We start from the raw sequence: 26,688 nt of genomic DNA on the forward strand, positions 1-26,688 counted from the left end.
TAATTGGTGCACATTATGTAAGAAGTCTATGGAAAAGCTGAGAGACGCTCAGGAAAACTGAGTCACAGTCTTAGCCACGAGGCTGTCCTGTCTCTTCTTGTTGTCTCCTGCCTCACTCACTATATACCTTCCAAATTCTGCAACAATAAGGTAGAGAGGTCCTACATTCTCCTCATTCACTACATACCCAATTCATTCTTTGAGTGCTATCTATCCTGTACTCTGATTAAGGGGTCAGGTGGAAAAAAAATAGTATGTGATCATATAAATGATCATGATACACACACAGGTGTTAGTGCTTGACTTTCCAACATAAACAATACTCTACATATTGTATTTTTAAAAAATGCAATATGTATAGTATATAAGGATGTGTATGCAAACCTACATATCTAAATAGGCACACAGTAATTTAATTTATAAGAAAGAATAAAAAAGAACAATAACAATAGCAACACCTAAATTATAAAAGTAGAAAATCTATATGCAGTACACTCAAAACTTAGGATGGATGGAGAGAAGGATAAAGCAATGGAAATCTGTGATTTCTCACCCTTTTCTCATTCCCTGAAGACTGGCCAGTCATAAAACCTTTTAAAGTTAATATTGCATTTGTGATTGATGCCAAACTGCATTAAGCTTTTATATCCTATTTGAATTGAGCTGCAGAACAATGAAAGGAATCAATGTTTCCTGAATGCTGCAAAACTATATTGGGATAATAGAATCTGAACATGAAGGCAAGGCACAGTCTGCTGTTTGAGTTTTGATCCTGCTACCAAGGGCTAGATTCACAAAGGGGGCTTAGACATCCTGTCACCTAGTAGAATTCATATTGCTGAGTTAGGTGTCCAGGCTCCCCATGCATTGTATGGGGATTACTAGGTGCCTAAAAGGGATTCACAGAAGGCAGCACACTGAGCAGAGAACCACCTAAGCTAGCCAATAGGAAATACCAAGATGGGGCGTGTGGCCCTAAACACACCCCTCAAACAGAGCTATCAGGAGTCACAGCCTTGAACCTTTTTCTATTGTTGGGTGTTTAAGCCAGGTCAGCCATTTCATGCAAAATGATAGTAATGGTGGTAGTGCCTCCCTCCCCCGCAAGCCCAGTAGCCCTCTGTGGTTAGAGTGCTAACCCAAGATGTCAGAGGCAGAGGAGGAGTTCAAATCCCCTCTGTCTGATTCAGAGCAAAGACTGGAACCCAGGTCTTCCATGAGTGCCCTGACCACAGGCCTAGAGTCACTGTATTTGGTCCAATGAATATTTAAGTATTTCATACCCAGTGGAACAGGTTCACCATAAGATTCCAACCCCAGAATATCCTGGTGTATGCGCTAATAGCTTTGTCCCTCTCTACCCAAAAGCACCACCATCTCCTCGGCTGCCTTTTGTGTGGGTTAGGCATTCTATGAACATGCCTACTGGATTGGGCCATATGGGAAATAGAGGTGAGGAAAGGCAGTTTGTGAATCTTGTCGGGGCTTATTTGTGAATTAGGCTCTGAACTGCTTGGTGCTCAGGGGGCTGTGTGAATGCCTACTGGTAAAAATGTAGACACCTAATGGCTTGACCATGGAAACTTAGGAGCCTAAGGAATTTAAGTTCTTACAGGGTTAGGTGGCAGCTGAGTAGGTGTTTTGTGAATACAAGTAGCACCTAAAATGTTGGACTCAGGTCCCTAAGTTCCCCTTGTGAATCGAGCCCCTTGGGAGATTTTGGAATGCCATTATATCTGATCCAACAAAATAAGGCAAATATTTAGAAATATTGTACACTAATGTGCTGTTGTGGGTGTTTTCTAAAAATGTAGATTCTTTATCTCTAAGCAAACTTAATTCTAAAGTATTACACTTTATCACTCATTATGAAATATGAGTTATATCATCTCTCTTTTCTGAGGAACATAAAGTGTTTTACAAACTTTAAGGGTCTGCTCCTACCGCCCTTATCCATAATGGAGTAATACCTTACTCTGCATAAGGTTTGAGAATGAATATTATTTCTTAATACCCATGTTTAAGCTAGTTGCTGCTGATTTATAAAAATCAGAAATGTAAAGCTAGAAGGGACCTGGAGAAGTCATCTAATCCATCCTTTCCATGCTGAGGCAAAACTAAGTATATATACATCATTCCAGACAAATGTTTGTCCAACCTGTTCTTAAAACCTTCAGTGGCAGAGATTCCACAACTGCAGTACTTAAGTATCCTTATAGCTAGAATATCTAACCTAAACATCCCTTTCAGCAGATGAAGCCAACTAGAAGTTCTCCACTGAAGGACAAAAATGGATCACCATACTCTTTATAAAAGCCCTTAACTTATGTTAAGACTGTTTTCTGGTGCCCCCTCAGTATTCTTTTCTCAACTAACATGCCTAGTTCCCTCACTCTCTTATTTATAATAAACTTCTCATAAGTCAGGGTTTTCAAAATGTTTTCTCACTTGTCATATTGTTCCACTACACTTTATAATCTGTTCCACACACACAAGTTTATATTTTGTAATATTGGAGGGGAATAGTGGTCCTTCACATCACTGGGCTCTAGACAGGGAAAGTTTTGAAGATGAGGATCAGATTTTTGAATTAAAGCTGATACAGAATGGCAAATTGCTACAGTGGGCCAAGCACCTATAAGATGTGATCTCCACTATCTGTTCCAATGAGGCAGGGGGCTGCCACGCTTTGTAGCCACTTGGCTCCTGTTTGTCAGAGCAGCAGATAGTATTGGAATATAGAGCATTAACAAATGAAACAAGCATAGGCTCCTCCGTGACACTTACTTGTTGTTACACTTAACAGTATGCCAGTGAGATATCATCTTAGTCAATGACATTGAGATGTTGGTAAATGGGGGAAATGTACAGAAAGTGGTTCCTCACCCCCAGGCACATTTGCTCTGTGATTCAGTCCATTTCAAATGAATGGAAAGCTGGAAGAACCATGGAAATGTTTAATATTCTGTTTTATATTTTTCTTTTTTGAAGGCAGGTTTTTAGTTTTTACAATGATCTTTTAGTATCAGTGTTGTTTTGTCATTTCTTTGTAAAGGAGTAGCAGTGCTGAATCTTTATCATATTGATTGTTTTACATTTTTTTGTCTCAGGTGCAGGACAATACACAGCACTGTTATTGCATTATTATTTTTCATTTGTATCCTATTGATTTGCTGCTAGTAACTTACAGGTCAATTTACAAAAAGATTGGGTATGATTTATAATTTTTCTAAAAGATTATGCCACAATGGGAATGCTTTTATAAGCCTGTCAGATCTCCAGATTTGTTTTTCTCCTCATGTGAGTTCAATGCATTAATAGATTAGTAGCTCAGTTCCACCAGGACATCTATGACTTTCACATAATTTATATCAATAAGTGTCTGTACACAAGCTTATAGTTAAATTGGTATTTTTACTCCTGGGACCTGGTCCTCCTCTCACTTCCACCTGAATAACTCAGGAGTAACTCTGCTGAAGCCAGTGGAATTACACTGCTGTAAAAATGGTGTGAGAGGAGTTTGCATATGCATAACTTTGGCAGATTTAAAAACCAATATTTAAAAACAGAGGTGAAAATTACTGAAAAAAACCATCAGTATGGTTTTACTGAAATGGACCAATATTAATAAAAAAGCAAAACCAATTCTATGTTATGAACCATTGCTGTTCCATTAAGCCACAACCAAATTTATTGTTATACTACTGTGTGATCTCCTCCTAGAGGTATTTCAGCTTCCAAGAGCCACTGATCAAGTGTGTTCACCACCAATGCTACCTCTGGGATCAACTAAGTTAGGCACTGAATACTTCCAGGATGAGGGCATGGTTTAACTGGAGCTAGGACAGAAACTTTTCCCATCTTGATAGAGTTTGAGATTTTGGACCCCTCCCCCCACACACCATCCCTTATCAGCACAAAGTTGAAAGCTCAAAAAAAAATTGCAAACTGTTAGTCTGAACAAGAATTCAATTGAGGTGAATCAAAAGGTTTTCCAAAATAAAGTAATTTGGAACTTAAGAATTTTCATTTGCAACTTTTGTTCAAATATATTTGAGTAGAGAGATTTGTCAAAACAACCGTTTCCTGTGAGCGCTTCTGATTAATTGACTTTTTTAATGGGAAAAATGGTTCACTAAAAAATTCCCAATAAGCTCTAGATCTAACTCCTATAACCGATAGTAATGGACATACAAATCAAAAGTCAATCAGCTCAAATGGTGAATAGGATCTAGGAAGATAGTGATCAAAATAGCCTGTGAAATACTGGGTGTGGCTATAGGGGGGGGACCTCCCAGAGGTGTGGGGGAAAATAGTCCTGGGGTGGAGGACAAAGGCTGTAACAATTGCACCTGATGACACTCCTGAACAAATACTCCATTGCAGATGTGTTGATATGACTCACCTTGGTATGTTAAATTCTAACCCCTAGAATTTGGCAAGCAGGTCAGGTGAGGGATAGGGATTTTCTCTGATGAGCAGGAAGAGGCTGTCAGTCTGACAACGGAATTGCCAGAGAGTACTTTATTTGTAGAAATGTAAGGTTTTAGTTGCTTTTCCTCTGTAACTAAGCTACAGGGAACTGTAGGCTTTCTAAAATATTCAGACAAGATATGCTATGCATGCTATGTATTTTTGTTTTTGTTTTTAACTACTCTCTGTTTTTAGTATATCTTCTTTGAAACAACTTTTGCATTGGGTAACTTCACACATATTGGTCTATAAGAGATAAGAATTCCTCAAAACCATAGAGAGGTGTTGAAAAATAAAGAGTTTCTGGGAGACTCCTCTCCCATTAAGGTGTCTCAAAGGTCTGTGTCCAGTAATCAATCATATTGGAGAAGCTAAAATACCAAGGAGACATGAGTTGGTAGTGATGCAAGTGACTCTTCCCCAGAAGCAATGTTTATTGTCTCTCTTTTCATAGTCCTAAGAGTTGTATTTGTAGCAAGTAATTAGTTCTCTTCTAAATTCCTCTGGAACATTCTGAAACTGATGACTAGCCTACTGAACATATGTCTTAATTTTTGTACATGCTAGCATGGTTTTCTCCTTTTTATATTATGGGTGGGTGGATCTTCACTCAAATTTATTTTTGGCTTATTTTTCCTTACCTCAATCATACATTTATTCTACTGCAACAAAGATGCTGATAAAGACAATTCATTTTACACAAAAATGATGTTTAAAAGAGCATTAAGGTTGCAAAGTCAAGCTCAAAAGAATGCCACAGTTAAGACTGCCTGTGCATCCTTAATTTGTCACCTTGTGCATATGCATGACACTACAATCTAATTATATGTTTATACACTCTCCCCCACAGAACCTGTCTTATTCAGTGCACAGAATGGGCAGTAATCACTTAATGAACATCTATTCAATATTTTGTTTTCTCTTCATTGTTCAAAAGATAGCCCCATGTGTTATTTATTGTACACTATTCATAGCGTGTTCTGAAGACAGAATTATTAATTTCTTCATTAATGTTTCTATGGAGCTTATCCCAGTCACAGCCTCCTTGCTCAGCCAGTTGCAGTCTGCCTCCAACTCCTAGTCCACTCTCCCCTCATGCAGGCCTCCAGTCCCAGTTTTACCTCTCATCCCTAAACTCCTTTTCTCAATCTATCCCCCCATCCCTTTCCACTACAGTCCTTGCCCCCACTGCATTTGAATCAGGCAGTTTCCTTCTCTAGGCTGCCTGGGCTGAGAAGGGGAAGTCATTGAGAGCAGAGGACAGACAGGCTCCCATTTCTCAGTTCTGGTGCCTGGACTCTGGCCTACCACAAGTTACAGGAGCCCAAAGCTGCAATTCCAGAGAAAATTCTGCTCAGACACAGGCTGCAGCATGCCCGATATAGACAAAATCTTTGATTAATTTAACTGTTAAAAAAAATTAAGAAATCTCTGCTAAGCCAGTGCAAACGGCAGTTTCTCAAAAACTAGCAATTTGGTCAAGTCTGGGTAGCTTTCACAGGAAAAAGGCACATCCATAATACAAAGGTTACCCCCTATCAGTTTCAAGTCCCTTCTCCAAAGCACAGAAAGCTAAAGCTTTCTTAAAGAAGATTTTTTTTTTAAAACATGGGCAAAAACATTGACAATGCAATTTTCACTAGCTCCATTCTCTGAAACTGCTGAACCATTTTGGGTGAACGTTCCCAACAAATTCAGGCAGACACCGGACATGCAAAATCTCAGCTCAGATGGTTAAAGTTTGGCAAAGTTTAAGCAACTGAAAACAGGGTCTTATGATGGGAAGTGTCAGTCAACCTTATTAATAGGTGGTACTACCAGACCTCCCTAATATATAAACAAAAATGATGCTTTACATTCTTCGTCTTTTAAATGTGGAATTTAAACAGTTACACAGCAAGCTTTGCATTACCCTTTGCTATTAAAGGAAAGCAAAAGAACAAGGAAATATAAGTTTCTTAAATTTATATCTCTAGAAGTTATGGGGAACTACCTAGTTAATAGCATGACTTGTGGTATTGTTCAACAATAAAATACAACATTCCAGGTAAGACATGGCACTAATAGTTCTGTGTTAAATTATTCCTTTGTAAATTGTCCATTTAATGCATTTAAGTGGGCTGTAGCCCACGAAAGCTTATGCTCTAATAAATTTGTTAGTCTCTAAGGTGCCACAAGTACTCCTGTTCTTCTTTTTGTGGATACAGACTAACACGGCTGCTACTCTGAAACCTTAGTATTTGATATGGCCCCTAGTCCTATGCCATGTCAAATGGGTCAGCTCAAGGTACAGTGGATCTTTGTATACCCCAGCAGGTCTCTGAAGTGCTGCTAATGTGCTGTCTATTAACTTAGGTGCTAGAATATGAATATTTCATGGCTGGATCCCAAAACAATGAATAAAGTGTTTAACTGTAAACCAGGGGAAAAAACAATATAAATTTAACTCCGTTACTCAAGATGATTATCTGACAACAGAACCCTCCTTTCTAAAATGTTCACATGTGAAGTCATCTCTACTTTTTGGTAAGTTATGAAAACACATTACAATACCTTGGCAGACAGTTCCCTTTTATGCAAGGCTATTATAGGAGAACTGCCCAAGCAAATCAAGTTATCAGTCTGCATATCAGAACCTTAATCATTTGAGTTTTGCTCTCACATGCAGTGGCAAACAAGATAGTCATTACATTATAATCTCTAATGCAAGTGCAGTCAATATTGCTGAACGAACTAAAAGTTTGGATCTTTGGGATCCCAGCCTGAACTCTCATAAGCTTAGATTTCAGGAGAAAGTTTACGTTTAACCTTTGTCAATATCATAATTGCATATTGTCTACAGCCATCAAACTGTTTTGTTGGGTATTTCTTATGGTCACAGAGCTAACATCACATAAATTTTGACAACACTTTCATGGTGGTCAATCATGATTTATCTATTTCCATTCATCTTAAGGATAAAGATATGTATTTACAAGCTGTTTTTCTGGTGTGCAGAAGCCAAAGATTGAACACTAAAGCAAATCATGTAGATTAAATACCAACAGCCATAAACTTCAGTTGGTTTTAGAGATTGAAATTTTGAGTTTTGTTGGAAAGTTTTACTGGTTCTTCATAACAGCTATAAAATAACTGATTTTGTAGACAGTTTATGATACATTATGATGCAGAAACATACTGAATTATGAAAGGTAAAGATTCAGAATGAGGCTATGAATGAAACATGTCAGAAAGTTTGTTTTCTGATTTTTAAAAAGTAACTAGTGTATCAAGTATAAGCTGATCTCCTCATAGACATGACTAAAATGAGTGGTCACTGTAACAGGGTGGCACGGATGTCTCATGGGTGCCCCCTTGTTTGGGTTTGTCTGTGAACTTCTTTCAGTCTGTGGTGACCCCTTATGGCAATTTCTTTGGTCATTGCTAGTGACGCAGTGCTCCGGCCAAGTCACACAGTCTGTATGGAACACAACAAAAAGAGACCCCTTCTGGGGTATTAGTCCAAAGTCTTAAGTGTCCCTGGTCCCGGTAAGGGGCTGTGTCGCCAGGACTTCCCCCTTTCAGACTCTTAACCGACATTGTTCTGGCCCCAGCTGGGCCTCTTAACTGTTAAGATCCCCTGCTGGGGGTTTATCACTGCCAATTATAACCCACTTCCATGGTGGCTTATTGGGGGGGAGCCCCAGGCCCTCCCACTATTCTAGATCCCAGCCCAGTGACCCTAAGAATAGCAGTCACATGCCACCATGTCCCTTTAACTAAACTGCTTTCAGTCCCCTGGGCTACTTCCTTGTTCCTCCAGCCTTTACCAATGTTTCTCCTTTACCTCAGACTCTTCTATGTTCAGACCCAGCAGCCAACCAGGAGTGCTTGCTGGGTCCCCAGTCCCTGCCAGCACTGGGCTGTCCATGGTGCTGCAGTCCTTCAGGCTACTAGGACCATCACTTTCACTCCTCAGCAGACTCCAGACAGCACTGCAGCTCCTTTTATTCTAGCCTGCAATCTCTTCAGCCCCCCCCCCCCCTGTAGGAATGTGTTCCTCCCTAATCACAAGCCTTGAAGAACGGCAAACTGTTCCCCTGGCAGTGACGCAGGAGTGACCTTGTTCTAGCGCCTATGTTTGGGAAACTTATTTGGCTGATTTGATTGTACCCTCGCAGCTGGTGTTCATGCGCTCAAGAGATGGGTTCGTTATCTTATGTGCATGTATACTGCCTGGCTTTTCTATGCGCAAGATTTGTACCAATGAGAAGCGTTGTAAGCAGGGAAGTGTAAAGAATAAAAGCCCCAGGAAAAGTTCCTGGAGGTAGAGGGGCTTTTCGGCTACCACAGACCTGGTGTTCTGTTTCCTTTCCTGCGTTGTCACCACAGCTGGTGACCCCGACATGACGACCCCATACTCACCGGCTGGATATGCCGAGCGCGCCCGCGGCTGTTTGCCGCCCCTTATTCGTGAGTATGGGGGTCGAACTTTCCAGTGCCCAGAAGGAGCACACAAGAGAGTTCAAGATTACACGGCAGCGATCATGCATCGTTGTCCCGGTCGCTCATATTGAGGACCCCCTAAGGGAAATAGACCGCCAGTGCCCCTGGTATCCGGACTGCAGGTCGGTATGGCTTCTTGACTGGAAAACAGGTTGGAAACTTTGAGGGCATAGAGGAAGGAAAGGAGTAAGTAATTATAGGCATGGGGATTTCAAATCCCCAGGATGATAATTGGAATGGTAAAATGTGTATGATACAGAGTTTTTGTACCAAGGTGCAAAGCTCTCCTTTATTCTGCAGAATAAAGCAACTCCTCCTTATCCCTGTCTGGCTGTTATTGGCTCTCAGCCAGGTGGACCCGATATTTCGGTAACAGTTTCTGGTGACTCCGCCGGGACTCTCCTGGCTCGGACATTGGACTCCGGACGGCTGCGGCGAACTGGGAACGGCGCCAACGGGGTGTTTCACCCCTTTTCTCTGCTTCACCGCAGCCCCTGGGGTTCGTGCTCCGATAAGGTGAGTCCTAATAGGATAAGGAGACACTCTCTGGTAAAACCCTCTAAGGATAGCTCTTTGAATTATATGTTAAGTAAATGGCTTTTACCCGGTGTTTAAAAAGAAATAGTTACACCTTGTGTAGAAATTGATGTGGCTAGTGTTGTGGAAATTGAATTGTGGAAAACACGTGCAGTATATATTGTAGTAGAGGTATAAGAAATGCAAACCTACCAATATAGGTTGTGTTGTCTTGTTCAGATCACTGTAAAGAAGTAAAAGGCAATCAAAAGTCCGGGAAAGTTAATTGTGTCCCTTTTTAAGTAAGAATCTTTAAGCCGTGGATAGCTTTGGATCTGGAAGCAAGCCAGAAAGCATCTGTATTAATGCAATTTTCTAACTAATAAGGTAGTAGCCACTGAAACCTGGGCTGCATATGAAACAAATACAAGGAAATATGTGGTGATTTCTCTGTTTTGCCTAAAATCAACAAGAGTATGTGTATATAAAGGAAATATTTTAAGTAATGACTGACTGCCCAGAAGGGGTAGACCTCGGTTCTTTTGTCTTTCAGATCATCAGAGAAAACGGATGCCAGCTGAATAGCATTCGATGTACCATGCATTTACTGGTACAATAGGAATTATTTTTGTGTTCTTTGTCCTGTCTTGTGATGTTTGTCTTGTGGCCAGAATTGATTTAATATTTTCATAGGACAGTCTAGCTCAAATTTAAATAGAAGGGTTAAATCAAAAAGCAGATACTTGTTTTATTCATCTTGGAATACAAAGTGTTTGGATAAATCAGGAAAATGTGATATACTAAAGTCTAATATATTTGCTTAAGTAAGAAAAAGAAACTTCATTGGCCAGATTTTTAATTGCAAAATTGTTGTTAAAATTTGCATACCAACAGTCTTTGGAAACAAGGACATGGAAGGTTAACCCACTCCCCATATTGCCCATGGGATCCTTCTGGCTACTTCAGATTTCTAGCCAGAGGGCTGGGGAGGGAGGAAAGCGATTGGACACCAGAGGTTGTACTGAGTGGACTCCTCAAAAGTGGGTGTGCTTGTCCCGGTTTGTTGCTCCAAAGCTCTGTAATAAAGTTATTTTACTGGAAGAGTGTACATGGCATACATTGAATAATAAGACTAATGTACTGTATAATGGCAATGTGTATGCGTTCATTGTTAGAAAAAAGTGTATAAGTGAAGAGTGAAAGTTTCCTTTGTAGGTTAAAAGAAGCCGAGAAAGGGAGAAGAGGAAAAAGCACGGAATGAGTTAACTGAGGAAAAAATAGCTAGCAAGCTCAGTCCAAAGATAAGACCTGGCTGACAGCCACGAAAAGGGGGGGCCTGAATGTGCCCAAACAACTGAGATTTGTAAAACAATGCCAGGCACTAATGAAATGTGTTAGGTTTTTTTCTCACAGATAAAAGAAGTGCTACCCAAAGACCCTAGCAGCCCTGCCGTTTATTGAAACAAGGAAACGGAGTCTATGTAAAGTCCATCAACGAAAGACTGCTTTGGCTCCACACTGGAAAGGCCCTTTCCAAGTCCTGTTAACCACCAACACTGCTGTGAAGTGCCAAGGACTGCCCACCTGGACCCATGCTTCTCACTGCAAAAAGACCCCTCCACCTGGAGAGGATTCTCCAGCTGCTAATCAGCCTATTTCGTCTTCTAGCTCTGCTGTGCCTCCTGGACAGCAGGGAAAGAGAACAAGGTGAAGTGCTAGTAACCTCTCCCTTGTCCACTGACAGACCTACTGTTGCTTTGAATTTTTCTAAAAGACACAAAACCATTACAGGGTGATGTGCTAGTAACCTCTCCCCTACATGATGCTAAACCACACTGTTTCAGGAAAAGAGAAGAAGGAACACTTGCTTAATTGAAACCATAAAGTCCAGGAATTCCTGACTACAAAAGACATTAAGAACTGGCCCTGGTGAAGAAACAAAGAATTATACCCTAGCAAAAAGAAACTTGTGGGACCCATGCTTGGGAACGTGGTATTGATTAGATTTTAAGGTTTATTTTACAGGCTGCGCCCTGTGTTTTGGATAAGTCCTTCAGCATGTATTGCCCTCCCTAATTGGATTTTAAATGATAAGTACCAAAGGCACCTTGTTGCCATTGCCCCTGCCATCTCCTCTATTACACTATTACCCCTGTAACACATCCAAATACAGACAATGACCCAGAAGTTGCTGACAGAGATGGTATTGAATATCACTAAGGCTGGGAAGGCATTGCAGTGGGATCTAGCATGTTCAGAAATTCAGGATTTCCTGAATGACTAGCTAATGGTCATTCGGAATGATCTAGAGCATCAGGCTTGGCCCACTGCCCTTACAGACACATCAGGAGTACCATCTGATCTGTGGCATGAAGACATACTTGGAGACTTTCTGGGTGGAAGTGCAGACGTTCTCAGTGCTCCTTCCAAGCATATGGACCGGTTGAGGGGGTGTGGGCTCCCACATACCGAATCCTGCCGGGTCCATGGGGAGGATGCATGTGGGATTGGGTAATTCACCAAGACATCTGGGAAATTAGACTACCTGGTATGCCCAATTGATTTTAGTAAGTGCTCCTGGGATTACACCTGACATTTGGATGGGGTTAGGGAGTCAATGGACATTTTGGCCGTTAGAACCCCCACAGCTTCAGTGTATATGTAAACTGAAGCCAGGAGAAGTTGTCACTGTTTATGACTACGTTTGCTGGGAGGGTAGGGGACAAGGAACTACCCTGACAGGACACTTACTCTTTTAAGCTAATGATAGCTGTGTGTATGTTAAAGCCTCCACATTGCAAGACATACATTTTAATCTCATTACCACTGCAGGCAATCATATTATTTACTGGCCTGCAGATAGAGTTTTTCAAGTAGCCCTTAGGTTCCAGATACTTTTTAATTGGACTAGTTTAGTACCTGATAGATTTCAGAATTTGTTTTCACTGTTACCAGAGATTCAGAAAATCTCTGAAGTACAAGGGCAAATTCACATGCTTTATAATATATATTAAGTTGAAAAGTATGCTTTTCAGACAGCTTATAGAGTATCCATTTTATGTACTAAGTAGGATGTATTGTGCTTTATGATTAAGATTGTACAACAGCCCCATTATATTATTGTTATGGGAATGTTATTGCTTGTGTTGCTATTAGTTATCTTAGGATTATGTTATCATTGTTGTAAAAGACGTAATAATAGTAATACCTTTTATGTTTATGCTAATCATGCATTGTCATTATATCCAATCAGAACCCCTAAGACTGAAGCATCTGATGTAGAATTTGAAGTCCAGGGCTTAATGCAAATAGAGATTTAAGAATGTTTGTTGTACTAGAAGTAAAAAAAGGGGGGGAGGGGTCGTGGAAGCAGAGAAAGAACTGTCAGAAAAGAACTGTTATGCATGACAGTTTGTTAGTAAGAGTCAGGCTAACTGTAACCCTGATAACGCGAGATTTGTAGAAGCGAGGATTGTGTGAGGCGGGTGAGAAAGTACTGTGTGAGAAGTTATTGTGACCTTGTGTAGATAAGGTCTAGAAAATATTGTATGTTGGCAAGAGTCAAAACAAGTAAGGAATTAAGATATCAAGATGGCCTATGTATAACAAAATGCAGCTGTCCCTCATTATTTCTGTAATGAAAAGTATAAATGCAAAGTCTGTTAAGTACCTGCCTTGTTCCTGTCTGTAAACCACCCAGCAACATCTGGGATGTGAGACAGTGAAAGAAATGTGTTGTTTTAAGCTTACTGATAATAGTTTTGCATGCAATAGCAAATTGATATGCTGAAATGTTATGCTTAAGCCATCCGCCAAGACGTTTTTCCTCCTTGGTGAGATTATATCTAGTTATAGCCACCCTTAAAGTAGATGAAGACCCTTTTATAGTATGGGGTCCTAGTTTTGATGTTTGATGTTTTACTTTGCTGCTTTGTTTAATGTATACCCAATCTAGTGGCATTGTGTATGCTACCCTGCGAGAGTGTTTTGTTTAAACACTGTATCTATAAAATAAAATAGGAGGGGATGTAGGAATGTGTTCCTCCCTAATCACAAGCCTTGAAGAACGGCAAACTGTTCCCCTGGCAGTGACGCAGGAGTGACCTTGTTCTAGCGCCTATGTTTGGGAAACTTATTTGGCTGATTTGATTGTACCCTCGCAGCTGGTGTTCATGCGCTCAAGAGATGGGTTCGTTATCTTATGTGCATGTATACTGCCTGGCTTTTCTATGCGCAAGATTTGTACCAATGAGAAGCGTTGTAAGCAGGGAAGTGTAAAGAATAAAAGCCCCAGGAAAAGTTCCTGGAGGTAGAGGGGCTTTTCGGCTACCACAGACCTGGTGTTCTGTTTCCTTTCCTGCGTTGTCACCACACCCCCCCCCCCCCCCCCCCCCACACACACACACACCAAATTGGCCACATCCCACACAGTTTGTCTATGGAGCTTGGAGGATTCCTCTACTATTATCTTCCTGGGACACATGTAGCAGGGCCCTAAGGCCTCCAGTAGGGGGGGCTCTGAGCCTGGTACACCTCATCACTGTAACAATATTTCAGAGTTGTATTATAATTACAGCTGCACAGAAAATTTTGGCCAAAACTTTCCTCCTGTAGAAAGTGCAGGTTTGGGATGACAAACATTTTGAGAATTTGTGTTGATTTTGGTGAGTCATTTTGGTTAAAAAGACTCCAGACCCATGAACATGATACAGTTCTGCGGTGACCTAGAATCCTACTTTCGACATCTCTGACTCAAAGAATATTTCCAACATACCCCTGAACAGCATGCTAACCCACAGAATTCTCCCTACCAGCACTACAAAAAAAAACCCACAGGATTCTGCGTGGACTCTTCCGGATGGTCGAAACGAGACTGGACTTCTACATAGATTGCTTCAGTCAACGTGCAAAGGCTGAAATTGTGGGAAAGCAACATCATTTTCCCCATAACCTCAGCCATGCTGAGCACAACGCCATCTACAGCCTCAGGAACAACTCTGACATCATAATCAAAAAGGCTGACAAAGGAGGTGCTGTCGTCATCATGAATAAATTTTAATATGACCAAGAGGCTGCTAGACAGCTCTCTAACACCACATTCCAGAGGCCATTATCCTCTGATCCCACTGAGGATTACCTAAGGAAACTACACCATCTGCTAAAAATCTCCCTGACAAAGCACAGGAACAAATCTGTACAGACACATGCCTAGAACCCCGCCCAGGGATATTCTATTTGCTACCCAAGATCCATAAACCTGGAAATCCTGGATGCCCCATCATCTCAGGCATTGGTACCCTAACATCAGGATTGTCTGGCTATGTGGACTCTCTCCTCAGGCCCTACGCTACCAGCACTCCCAGCTATCTTTGAGACACCATTGACTTCCTGAGGAAACTACAATCCATCGGTGATCTTCCAGAAAACACAATCCTGGCCACTATGGATGTAGAAGCCCTCTACACCAATATTCCACACAAAGATGGACTACAAGCTATCAGGAACAGTATCCCTGATAATGTCACAGCTAACCTGGTGGCTGAACTTTGTGACTTTGTCCTCACCCACAACTATTTCACATTTGGGGACAATATATACCTTGAAGTCAGCGGCACTGCTATGGGTACCCGCATGGCCCCACAGTACGCCAACATTTTTATGGCTGCCTTAGAACAACACTTCCTTAGCTCTCATCCCCTAATGCCCCTACTCTACTTGCGCTACACTGATGACATCTTCATCCTCTGGACCCATGGAAAAGAAGCCCTTGAGGAATTCCACCATGATTTCAATAATTTCCATCCCACCATCAACCTCAGCCTAGATCAATCCACGCAAGCGATCCATTTCCTGGACACTACTGTGCTGATAAGCGATGGTCACATAAATACCACCCTATGCCGGAAACCTACTGACCGCTATACTTACCTACATGCCTCCAGCTTCCATCCAGGACACACCACATGATCCATTGTCTACAGCCAAGCTCTAAGATACAACCACATTTGCTCCAATCCAGAGACATGCACCTACAAGATCTCTATCAAGCATTCTTAAAACTACAATACCCACCTGCTGAAGTGAAAAAACAAATTGACAGAGCCAGACGAGTACCCAGAAGTCACCTCCTACAAGAAAGCCCAACAAAGAAAATAACAGAACACCACTAGCTGTCAACTTCAGCCCCCAACTAAAACCTCTCCAGCGCATCATCAAAGATCTACAACCTATCCTGAAAGATGATCCCTCACTCTCAGAGATCTTGGGAGACTGACCTCGCTTACAGACAACCCCCCCAACCTGAAGCAAATACTCACCAGCAACCACACACCACTGAACAAAAACACAGACCCAGGAACCTATCCTTGCAACAAAACCCGATGCCAACTCTGTCCACATATCTATTCAAGTAATATCATAGGACCTAATTACATCAGCCATGCTATCAGGGGTTCATTCACCTGCACATCTACCAATGTGATATATGCCATCATGTGCCAGCAATGCCCCTCTGCCATGTACATTGGCCAAACTGGACAGTTTCTACGCAAAAGAATAAATGGACACAAATCTGGCATCAGGAATCATAACATTCAAAAACCAGTAGGAGAACACTTTAACCTGTCTGGTCACGCAATAACAGACCTGAGGGTGGCAATTTTGCAACAGAAAAGCTTCAAAAACAGACTCCAATGAGAAACTGCTTCAATTGATATGAAAACTAGAAACAATCAATTTAGGCTTGAATAGAGACTGGGAATGGCTGAGCCATTACAAACATTGAATCTATCTCCCCTTGTAAGTATTCTCACACTTCTTATCAAACTGTCTGTACTGGGTTATCTTGATTATCACTTCAAAAGTTTTTTCTCTTACTTAATTGGCCTCTCAGAGTTGGTAAGACAACTCCCACCTTTTCATGCTCTCTGTATGTGTATATATACCTCCTCAATACATGGTCCATTCTATGCATCCGAAGAAGTGGGCTGTAGCCCATGAAAGCTTATGCTCAAATAAATTTGTTAGTCTCTAAGTTGCCACAAGTACTCTTGTTCTTTTTGCAAATAAAACACTGATTATTCAGGCTAGATTCATAAGGGGAAATCACAAAACTGAGGACACCATGCCACCCCTCCTTTTATGGAATAGGCCAGTGGCTGGTCCACTCACATGGGTTGTGGAAGATCCAGTTTCGCATCCCAGATCTGAAGCAGAGACGTGAACCCTGTGGAGAACTCAACACCAGGCAATAGAGTCACTTTCTCTGCCCCAGTGGCTATTCAACTATTTCAAGCAGAGATTTTCACCTGGTCTCTCACATCACACCTGAATGTTTTAACCATGGGGCTAATGAGTATAATAGCCACCACTTCTGTTTTATGAATCTAGACCTCAATTTATTTTATTTTATTTTCTTAAAACCACAGATTTAAAATACCTAAAAGGAAATATTTCATTTCAGGTCACACAAGACCCATAACCATTTTTCATTTTGCTGAAAATTCAAAAAATTACTTTTGTTCACCCTGAATCATTTCCTGATTTCCCCCCACCACCACTTCCAGTGACAACCCTCGCACCCCCAACAGTTATTTGCAGAGTCTAACAAGTACCTGTGTCAGTATTTGATTTTTTGGGGGATTGTTTTTGCAGCAAAAAGTGGGGGGGGGGAGATCTAGATGAAACATCTTCTGAATCTTCAAATATGCTTCACATTGATACAGAAAAATCCACCATGGCAAATGCATCCCTTCTGCAACTTCATAGTTGTAGTCCTCTTTTTGACACTCAAACAAAGTTTCTCCATTTAATTTTGAAGTGTCATAATGTAACTAAATTTAGGAATTATTCACTTGTGTGTTAAAAGGAATAAAATTCCATTTTCTTGGTGTTTCCTTTTTTCTCCACACTGTTCCAGAATTTGTTTTATATATGCATGCATATATAAATGTACACTGATGAGTATATTAACTTCCCAATCTCTCTTTCCAAATATTAACATTTATTTGCTGAGAAGGTCTAGTTATTGCATACATTAACAAAAAAGTGTTATACTAAATCACTCATGACTGATCCAAAACATACTGAAAATAGTGGGAGACTTTCTACTGAGGAGTGGATCAGGCCAGATAGTACACTTATGGACAGAATCTGAAAGCATAAGTCCACATGATTATCTTTTTTTCCCCTCTGATTTGTTTTCAGAGTTCTTTTCAATGTGTGTATCTGCCCTTGAAAGGAAAGGAGAACAATCTGAACAGTTTCTATTTCTATTAACCAAAAATGTTGAAATATGCAACTGGGAGAAAAAATAGTTTCTTATTAAATGAACCATAGAAAATCTCAATGTCTGTCTTAGAAATGAGGAGATCCATTCTGATAAATTATCAGCAGAATTTTTATATCAAGGAAGAGCTGAAAGTTTAAATCCATACATCTATCATCTTTATTATGATGTTTCTGTGGCTACTGTTTTTATATTACCAATATATCTGACATCCCTCTGGATGGCCCACCATTTTTTTATTGTAGACTGTAATCCCAAAGCACAGTAAGGTATTGGAAATGTTCTTGGATATACACACTGTCTAAATATCATTTTTTTTCTGAAACAAGTTATTATTTATTGGGGAACAGACAAAGATAAGAGCATTATATCAATTTCCACACAGTTTGTAATTATGGCCCATTTGAGGATACACAAGTCTCATAAGCCACACAATTTTATAGGTTGTGTTCAGTAATTTCAGAACATAATAGAATGTGGTCTACACATTTTTCTTGACCTTCACAAATTCATGATGTACTGTGGAAAACTGTACTATATCTGGAGCCTTTGCCCGCATCAGCCACTTTGCCTTTCCACTAGTGCTTGATTTTTCTGCTTCTGGCTTTAGACATCTAGTCAGAATGTATATACCATTAGGAAATAATCTAATAATTACTTTTGTTCTGTTTAATTTTAAAATCAAGAAGAAAGATTCTCAGGGAAACACTTTTTTTCTGAAAATTCAGTTCTGAGGTTATTTAAATACACCAATCCCGTACCTATGTCACTTTCTCACTTACACCCATCAAAGTGATTACTGGAGTATGGCATTTGATACTTGTTGGAAAATCTGTTAACAGATGGCCACATACTATCCTCTACTACAGAAAGTGGAAGATAAAGTACACCTAAAGAGCTATCGAATATGGGCAGAGAAGCCAATCCACTCCATTCTCTTTCCTGTTCCTATCTCTTATTGAAGACTCTGAGGTCTGGTTTCTATAGATCAGGGGTTGGCAACCTTTCAGAAGTGTAGCTGAGTCTTCATTTATTCACTCTAATTTAAGGTTCTGCGTGCCAGTAATACCTTTTAACGTTTTTAGAAGGTCTCTTTCTATAAGTCTATAATATATAACTAAACTATTGTTGTATGTAAAGTAAATAAGGTTTTTTAAATGTTTAAGAAGCTTCATTTAAAATTAAATTAAAATGCAGAGCCCCTGGACCGGTGGCCAGGACCTGGGCAGTGTGAGTGCCATTGAAAATCAGCTCACGTGCTGCCTTCGGCACATGTGCCATAGGTTGCCTACCCCTGCTATAGATCATTGCTGGGAAGAGTGAGGAAATGGCTGAACTCTATGGAATGCTTTAGTTTTAGATTTCCTATAGAAATCCACTCGTTACTGCTGATCAATTAATTCCTGCTGCCTTGTTTCAAATCCACCTGGGTGGCAGGGGAGATAAAGTTGTCTATACTGGTGAATTAGCTGTGCTGCTATTGGGAAACAGTTTATTCTGCAGATTTTGACAAGTTGCCCCTTACCAACAGTTCCTCAAGGGGAATCTTCTACCCTGATGGACCAACAGGCAATTCTGTTTTATTTGGGAAACCATTTTCTCCTGTATTTTGGGTTACTGCCTGACCCTTTAAAGATTCTCAGGTGAAAGCTAGAAGTCTTTCATGTAGTAAAATAGTGAAGAAAAACTAGTAACATTCACACTGGTACGCAGAGCTTGATATAGCCAACAGGTGTTTCTGGAGCCTAGAACTGCAGCTTCCCCTCTCACCATTAAACTTCAGAGGTTGCCATCTCAGACATTGATTTAGAGAGGTCACCTTACTTTTATTTCTCCTTTCCCATTCAGTGTGTCTTAGAAAGCCTGAGATGGAGGAGTTTTGGAAGCCAGGGATGAAATCTTGGCTTTATTGAAGCCAATGAGAGTTTTGACATTGTTGCCTCCACTGAAGCCAATTTCATCCCAGGTATATAGATAAGACGTTATTTGAAACACCGTGGCTTTCTGGCACCACGGATGTATCCATGCATTCTAATCACCCTACTCCCAGCATTTACATTCTTGAAAGTCCCCTTTTATGCAGCCATCTGACAAGTGCCATCTATACTATAGTGGCATGGGAACAACACTATAGTTATGTCTGCATTACGACATCAGTTTAATGGTTGACCTTTCTAAGTCATCTAAAAATCAACAGGCATAGTTAGTTTTCTTTGAAATATGGTGAGCCTCAGGAAGGGGCACCTCAGGAAAGTGCATGGTGGGATTACTGATCCAAGTCTGAGTCATTTGAGCCCAGGTTTCCAGAGACAGAAGCCCTGAAATAGAGCCGTTTTTAAAAATTGTTAGTTTTTTTCCCCCCCAGAACTAAAAATCAAGCTATTGATATACTATGGGATAATCCAAGAAGATTTACCCAACGCAGTGTATGGCACTCACTAAATCTTTGGGGGGCCCAAACAGATAATAGTAACTAGGAAAATGTATGTTTTCCACACCAGTTCAGAAAGACATCTAGAGGATTTCCCCTTCCACTACATTGTAAGTGCTCTAGAATATGAATGGATTGGTTTGAAAACTGGTGTGCATCCCAAGGGCATAGGGTAGTATTCGTGATGCAGATTTAGCATCACATGACTGACAGATTCCCCCAAGTTACAGTTTCTGCCCCCACCAAAAAAAGTTTCCTTCACCCGCCTTGTACTATTAAACTGAAAGGTACTAGTGACTCAGTCAGTGAATCATACCTCGTAATTGTGGAGAATTTACCCTTCAATTAACATACTCCAAAATTCCTTTTGTTTTATGTGGGAGGATAAGTGTCTGAAGGTTATTGCCATTTAATTTGGGGAGTTATAATTGCATAGCCTCACCTGATAGGCACCCCTTTATCTCTAGTTATAGCATTGCAGAGGGTCCTCATTTCTGCAACACCTACATACACTCAAGCTCTCCTTCAATCCTGCAACAGCCGTTCCCAATCTTTCCTTCTCCTAACTCCTCCTCTGGGTTGTCTATGGCTTAGCCCTCTAGCCAAGTCACATGACAGTCTAAACCCCTTCCAGACTAAGAGAAACAAGTCCAACTGAAAGTCTAAGCAAGTCTACACTAATACCCCTTTTACCCCTCTCTGACTCCAATGTTGTTCCCCTATTGACCCTACAACAGGCATTCTCCTTCAAAGGCCTAATCTGCTTCTGTAGAGTTCTTCCTCTGTTGCCTCCTGTCTATCCCAGGGTTTCACTCCACCAGAAATTTGCACTCTCTGCAATCTGTAGCCTACTGGCCTCCCTCAATCTACTAGCGTCACATCCTCTGACCAGGAGACAATTAGCTAATCACCCCACAGGTGTGGAGCAAGACTAATTGGTGTTCTTTCCCTTGCCTTGCACAGGGGTAAGCCCCATTACAGGGGGAATGCAATCAAAGTCTTTGGGGAATATTAGACATGTGAATACTTCCTAGGATGGGAGAAATATTAGGGGGCAAAAGAGTGGAGGAATAGGGGGAGAGGGGTTTGGGGTTGCAGTGGAAGGAGGTTCAATGCGGATGGATGATGGGGAGGAGTGGGATGTCTGGCACACACACACACCCCATTCTACCAGTGCACTCCAATCTTATACCCCAGCCACCTTGCAACCCCAGGTCTGCCACTGCATCCCAACCCCTCCTACATTCCACAACTCTGCCAGTGCACCCCAGTCATCCTGGACTTCCCTGCATGCCACAGTTTTGCCAATGCACCCCAACCTCCTTTACCCCAGTTATGCCAGTGCACCTCAATCATCTAGCACCCCAACCCCCCCACACACACACCAGCAGCTCTGCCAGTGCACCCTAATCCCCGGCATGCCAACCTCCTGCAACTCCAGCTCTGCCAATCCCCTGCATTAGTAGCTCTGCAAGTGCACCCCAACCCCTCCTACACTCCAACTCTGTTACTCTCCTGCACTCCAAAGTTTTGCTAGTGCACCCCAATCCTCCTGCATGCCAACCTGCTTGGATCCCTCCCTGCCAGCTCCGCCAGTGCACTTCAACTGCCCTGTACCTCAACTACCCTTCAGTCCTCACTCTGGAAGTGCCACACTGACTTGCACCTACAGCATAATCAAATAATTACCATTGGCTACTGCCACCTCCATAAAAAAAGCGGGAAGGTGGTATGACTCTTTTCTTTTTTGTCCTTTAATAGTGTTAATTGGAATCCTGTGGGTGAGAGTGAATGGATTATCAAAGGAGATGATAAACTTGTACATTTCAGCAAGTGTGAGGTTGGCAGAGTAAAAGTATGTCTGTTAATGGGGCATATTGGGTCATTGCTGGAAGAAGGCAGAGTAAAAGTTGCATGGGCAATCTGCATATCCTGGTTTTCAGAAGTTTGCGTTCTACTTAGCTCACCATTCTGCAAAGGGATGACATACTACCAAGCAACCTTAACTCAGCATTAACATAGGTTTTTTTGCCACTGAATAGGTCGAGTTCTAATTAGTGCAGCAGTTTACAAAAGAGACTCACTTTATTAGACTGTGAGTTTAATTAGACTTCCATTATTATACTGATCACACTACACTGTTTTGCACTTCAGAAAGTGCAGTCAATTTCTTTTCAGCTGGATTATTCCTAATAAAATAGCATACGGATGCTGCAATATCATTTTCATTCCACATTGTGCTGTTCTTGTATAGGCATCATTGCTCTGTGAAGTCCCTGATATTCCAGGAAGGTCCAGATACTCCAAGATATTTAGGTCCTAAATTTCTATTGATTTCAATAGGAGTTAGGTGCCTAAATACCTTTGGGGATATGGGCTGAGGTCACTAACCAGGGTGAGATTGGGTGAATCTCAAAGGGTGGCTTGTTCTAGGAAATCATTTTCTCTGACTCTTTCAGGCCTCACTCATTGTGATTGGGGTGCAATGTGTATTAATACTAGTTAAATACATGGGGACAGATTCTCAGCTGATGGAGCTCCACTGAAGTAAATGAAAATAGGGCTGAGGATCTGGCTCATTACATTTATCTCACCCAAATCTCTGGTTGACCTCAGTTTGAGAAAATTACAGCTTTGCATCTTGAATATTTTTACTGGGCTAATTTCTCTGCTGTTTTTTCTCCAATACAGCAGTATTACTGGATTCCAAATTAAGCTGTTAAAGGCAACTTACATATTCTGGAGCAAACATGTTTCCTAGTCAGGTAACTAGGAATAAACTTTTTTGTACTTTAAAGTAGAATTATTTATTTTGTCACTGCCAACATACCCCAAATGTTCATTTTTAAATCCTTATAATAGTGTATGAGTCATCTGTTGCTTATGGCATTCCATATCATTCTAGGGCTTCCAGCGCTGTGGTCAATATCAGAAATCCCTTTGAGTTTCTCATTTATCTATGTACACAAGAATATTATTGGCCTCCATCATTTCCAGGACAACCTCACAGGAGTCAAGAAAAATATAATCATATCCATTAGCATTCATGAATTTTCCATGTTCAGTTCTTTTAGCCATGTTTTCTTATTAACCCTATGTATGTAATTAAATCAGTCTGGGCCACATTTTCAAAGATATTTAAGTGCATAAAGATCCAGATGGATTTTCTAAAGTGACTTTATGAATTAGGCACTTAACTTCTACTATTGATTTAATTAATGATGAGTGTGATTACATACTGGAATAAACTACCAATGGGAATGGTGGATTCTCCATCTCATGATATCTTCAAATCATGACTGGATGCCTTTGTAGCAGATATGATTTACTGAGGCACAAGCTATTGTGCTTACTATCAGGGTAAGCGTGTGAAAGTCTTTGGCCTGTGTTATGCAGGAAATCAGACTAGGTAATCTCATGATCCCTTCTGGCCTTAACATTTATGAATCTGCATAGTATTCTTGACCTTTTCTTTTGCACTTCAGAAAGACTGGAACATGGCTTACTTTACTGACAGCACACCTCGTGTTTCAAGGATCATCTTTAATGTGCTGCAAATCTGTATTCAGTCATTACAGGTCCATTAAAAGACCTCAATTCTGGTCTTTATGTGACCATCAAAAGAGTTTCAAACAGGACATTATTGCTATTACATCATGTTGCTCTATCCAAGCAAACACTAAGCACCAGTTACAGTGAGGGTGACTTACCATCAGACCAGTGCACAGAGAAACATGCTTCAGAGGCATAATTTACCCAGCCACCAGAGCACAATAAAACACCCTTTATTTCTGATTTTATTGGTTCTGTCTGCTCTCAGCTGGTACCTGAATATTTTATCTGCTAGCACTACCTTTTCTAACACAATAAAAAAAGATCAAAAAGCGTCCTGACCTTTTATTCACTTTAAATATTTTCACACTGTTACAGATAATTGACAGAAAATGAGCAATAAACACAGAGCATCAAAAATGCACTGTTGTGTTGTGCTTTTTCAAATGAATAGAAAGAGAAATGCATTCTGATTTTAGACATGTTCTTCTGGGACTAAATCCTGTTCCATGGTTATATGGGAGTAGCCTCTTACTAGCACCTTCCCTATCGTTTCTTATCCCTTATAGTTCTGTAGATCTTTAAGATTTCAGGCCTGCAGCAGAACGGGAGCCAAGGAGCTGTACATCTTTACTGCAGGAGCAAAATGTACAATCGCTTGGCAGGAGGCCCTGCCCCACAGAAGACTCTCCAAGAATCTGTGCTCTCTCTCTCCAGGGCCAACTCCAGGGTTTTGGCCCCCCCAAGCAGCCAAAAAAAAAAAAAAAAGTCGCGATCGCGATCTGTGGCTGCAATTCAGCGGGAGGTCCTTCACTCCGAGTGGGAATGAGGAACCGTCCGCCAAATTGCCGCCGAATTCCTGGACGTGCCGCCCCAAGCACCTGCTTGCCAGGCTGGTGCCTGGAGCCGGCCCTGTCTCTCTCTCTCTAATGACCTGCAGCAGTGAATCCTGTGCAGTCACTGTAGAAAAAACAGGGAAATGGGATCCCAAATGGGATTAAAAGGTTTTGACTGTTGAAGGTGGATTTTCAGATCCTGGGGAAGAGGATGAAGCTGTCTCTTTCCAGCTCAGTGTTTTGAACCTTTGTTTTCCTGAAATCAAATTGTCCTATGGACAGAATAGTGGTGTCCCATGGCCCAGCCACAATTCCTATGGGGAGTGGATCTCTGGATCCATCTTCTCCCAGCTGTCATTTCCTTTTCAGAGAAGGCAGAAGTCTACTGGCTCTAGTCCACTAATCCTTGGCAGTTATTCAGCTGGAGGGGAGTCTAACCCCTATGCTGTGCAGTTGGAGAGGCATTGCCTCCACATGAATCAAACCCCAGTTTCAAGACTATCAGATAGTTTGTGGTAGTTCAGGAACACAGTGGGAGATAGGACAAGGCTGAGAAGCTACAGCAGAGCTTCTCTTATGATGAAGTCTAGAAAAGGGTGTGAAAACCATTAGAATACATGTAACCTATCACAAATGAAGAGCACAACCGGGCCCAATAGCTCCAGTCAAGTTGTGAAAACCACTGGTGGGCCAGGATTTTTGGCCTATGACTATTTTTGCTAGTAGTGTGACAGCAGCAAATGTCTTGTGTGCATAGCACTGGCTTCTTGTGGGTTCCCCAGGCTATTCACAGAGTTTGAGGACCAGCCTTATAGCTTATTATTTGGGGGTAGAAAGCTCCCCTCCCTCAACAGAATAACATTGTGGAACACTATTTTTTCTTCAGACCTGGCCTCTCCTCCCCAAGGTTTCACTGCAAGATCAGGCAATCTGACAGAGTTATTTAGTTTTATGTGAGGAAAGTGCTACAGCCCTGATAAAGCAAGGTATGTATTAATAATTTTAAGCATAGGTGTAGCCCCACTGATGCCAACTGGATAACTCACATACTCAAATGTAGGCCTGTGCCTGAATACTTTGCTGAATCACAGTGTAATCAAGGCGGGGGTGGGGGGGAGGGAAAGAGGAGACACCATTATTCTGTCCAGAGGAGGATTTGATTTCAGGAAAACAGAAGTTCAAAACATTGAGCTGGACAAATGATACCAGCCTATCAAAAATACCCTGATATTCCTGTATGCAAGATGATGGGGAGACCACAAACCCCTCTGCCTGGGTGTCTCTTCCCTAATTGACTGGAATTGTAAAAGCTCTTTATGAATATTTTGTCTGCTCTCAGCTGTCATCCCCCAAAGTTAGATACATTCTAAAGATTTTTTTAAAAAGTCCGTGGCACTCAGATATTTTGTTCAGTAAGGGAAACATGGCTGTATTAATACAGACACACTGTATCCATATTACATATTTATTTCAATATAGAGAAAGGAAAGAAAAAAATGTAGGAGAGAATTTAACACACTATCGTGCCACAATGGACAGGAAGTTGAGTTTTGACTTGCAAAGTATTTGGGAGTAGATCAGTTCTGCTCTGCATTGCTTGTGACTTGTGTCCCTAGAGCCACTGAGCCACAAGGGTCACCTCAACATAGAGGGATCTTCCAGAGACGTAGATCCAATGTAGCATTTGCTATGCCAACCCACACCCTGCTGCCAATGCAGGGCTGTTGTCAGAGGGAAAGATCACAGAGGCAAGGCTTTCCAAAGCTCCCTTGATCCTTAGCTACCTTACTGGCCCCTTCAGGCTGTTGGCAGTTGATGTAACTGATAGCCCAGGAACAAGGAGATGAAATGGCCACCATCCTCCCACCCTGTCTCCTGAGCTGATCTGTGGTCTCCTTGGCTATTGTCAAAGATCTGAGTCATTCCCTTTAAACAGCCATATGTTTGAGAAAATAAGCCAACACCTCTGAGTATCTAAGCAGACCACAACAATGACAATAAAACAGCCAGTGTGCTGCTAGAGCCAGGAAGGGAGAGATTTGCCAAGGTAAGAGACAGAGCAAGAAGAACCATATTAAAACAGATAAAGACAAACAAGTTCTGAATGG

At 41.3% G+C, this 26,688-nt stretch overlaps 1 long non-coding RNA gene across 1 annotated transcript in view; it reads left to right on the top strand.

The window, feature by feature from the left end:
• LOC135983604 (uncharacterized) overlaps nt 1-26,688 on the top strand; it is a 50,425-nt gene that overhangs the window by 15,799 nt on the left and 7,938 nt on the right. The gene's annotated exons all lie outside the window — the stretch shown is intronic.

Source organism: Chrysemys picta, chromosome 5 (genome assembly GCF_011386835.1).
Source record: "Chrysemys picta bellii isolate R12L10 chromosome 5, ASM1138683v2, whole genome shotgun sequence".
Classification (NCBI taxonomy): Eukaryota; Metazoa; Chordata; order Testudines; family Emydidae; genus Chrysemys; species Chrysemys picta.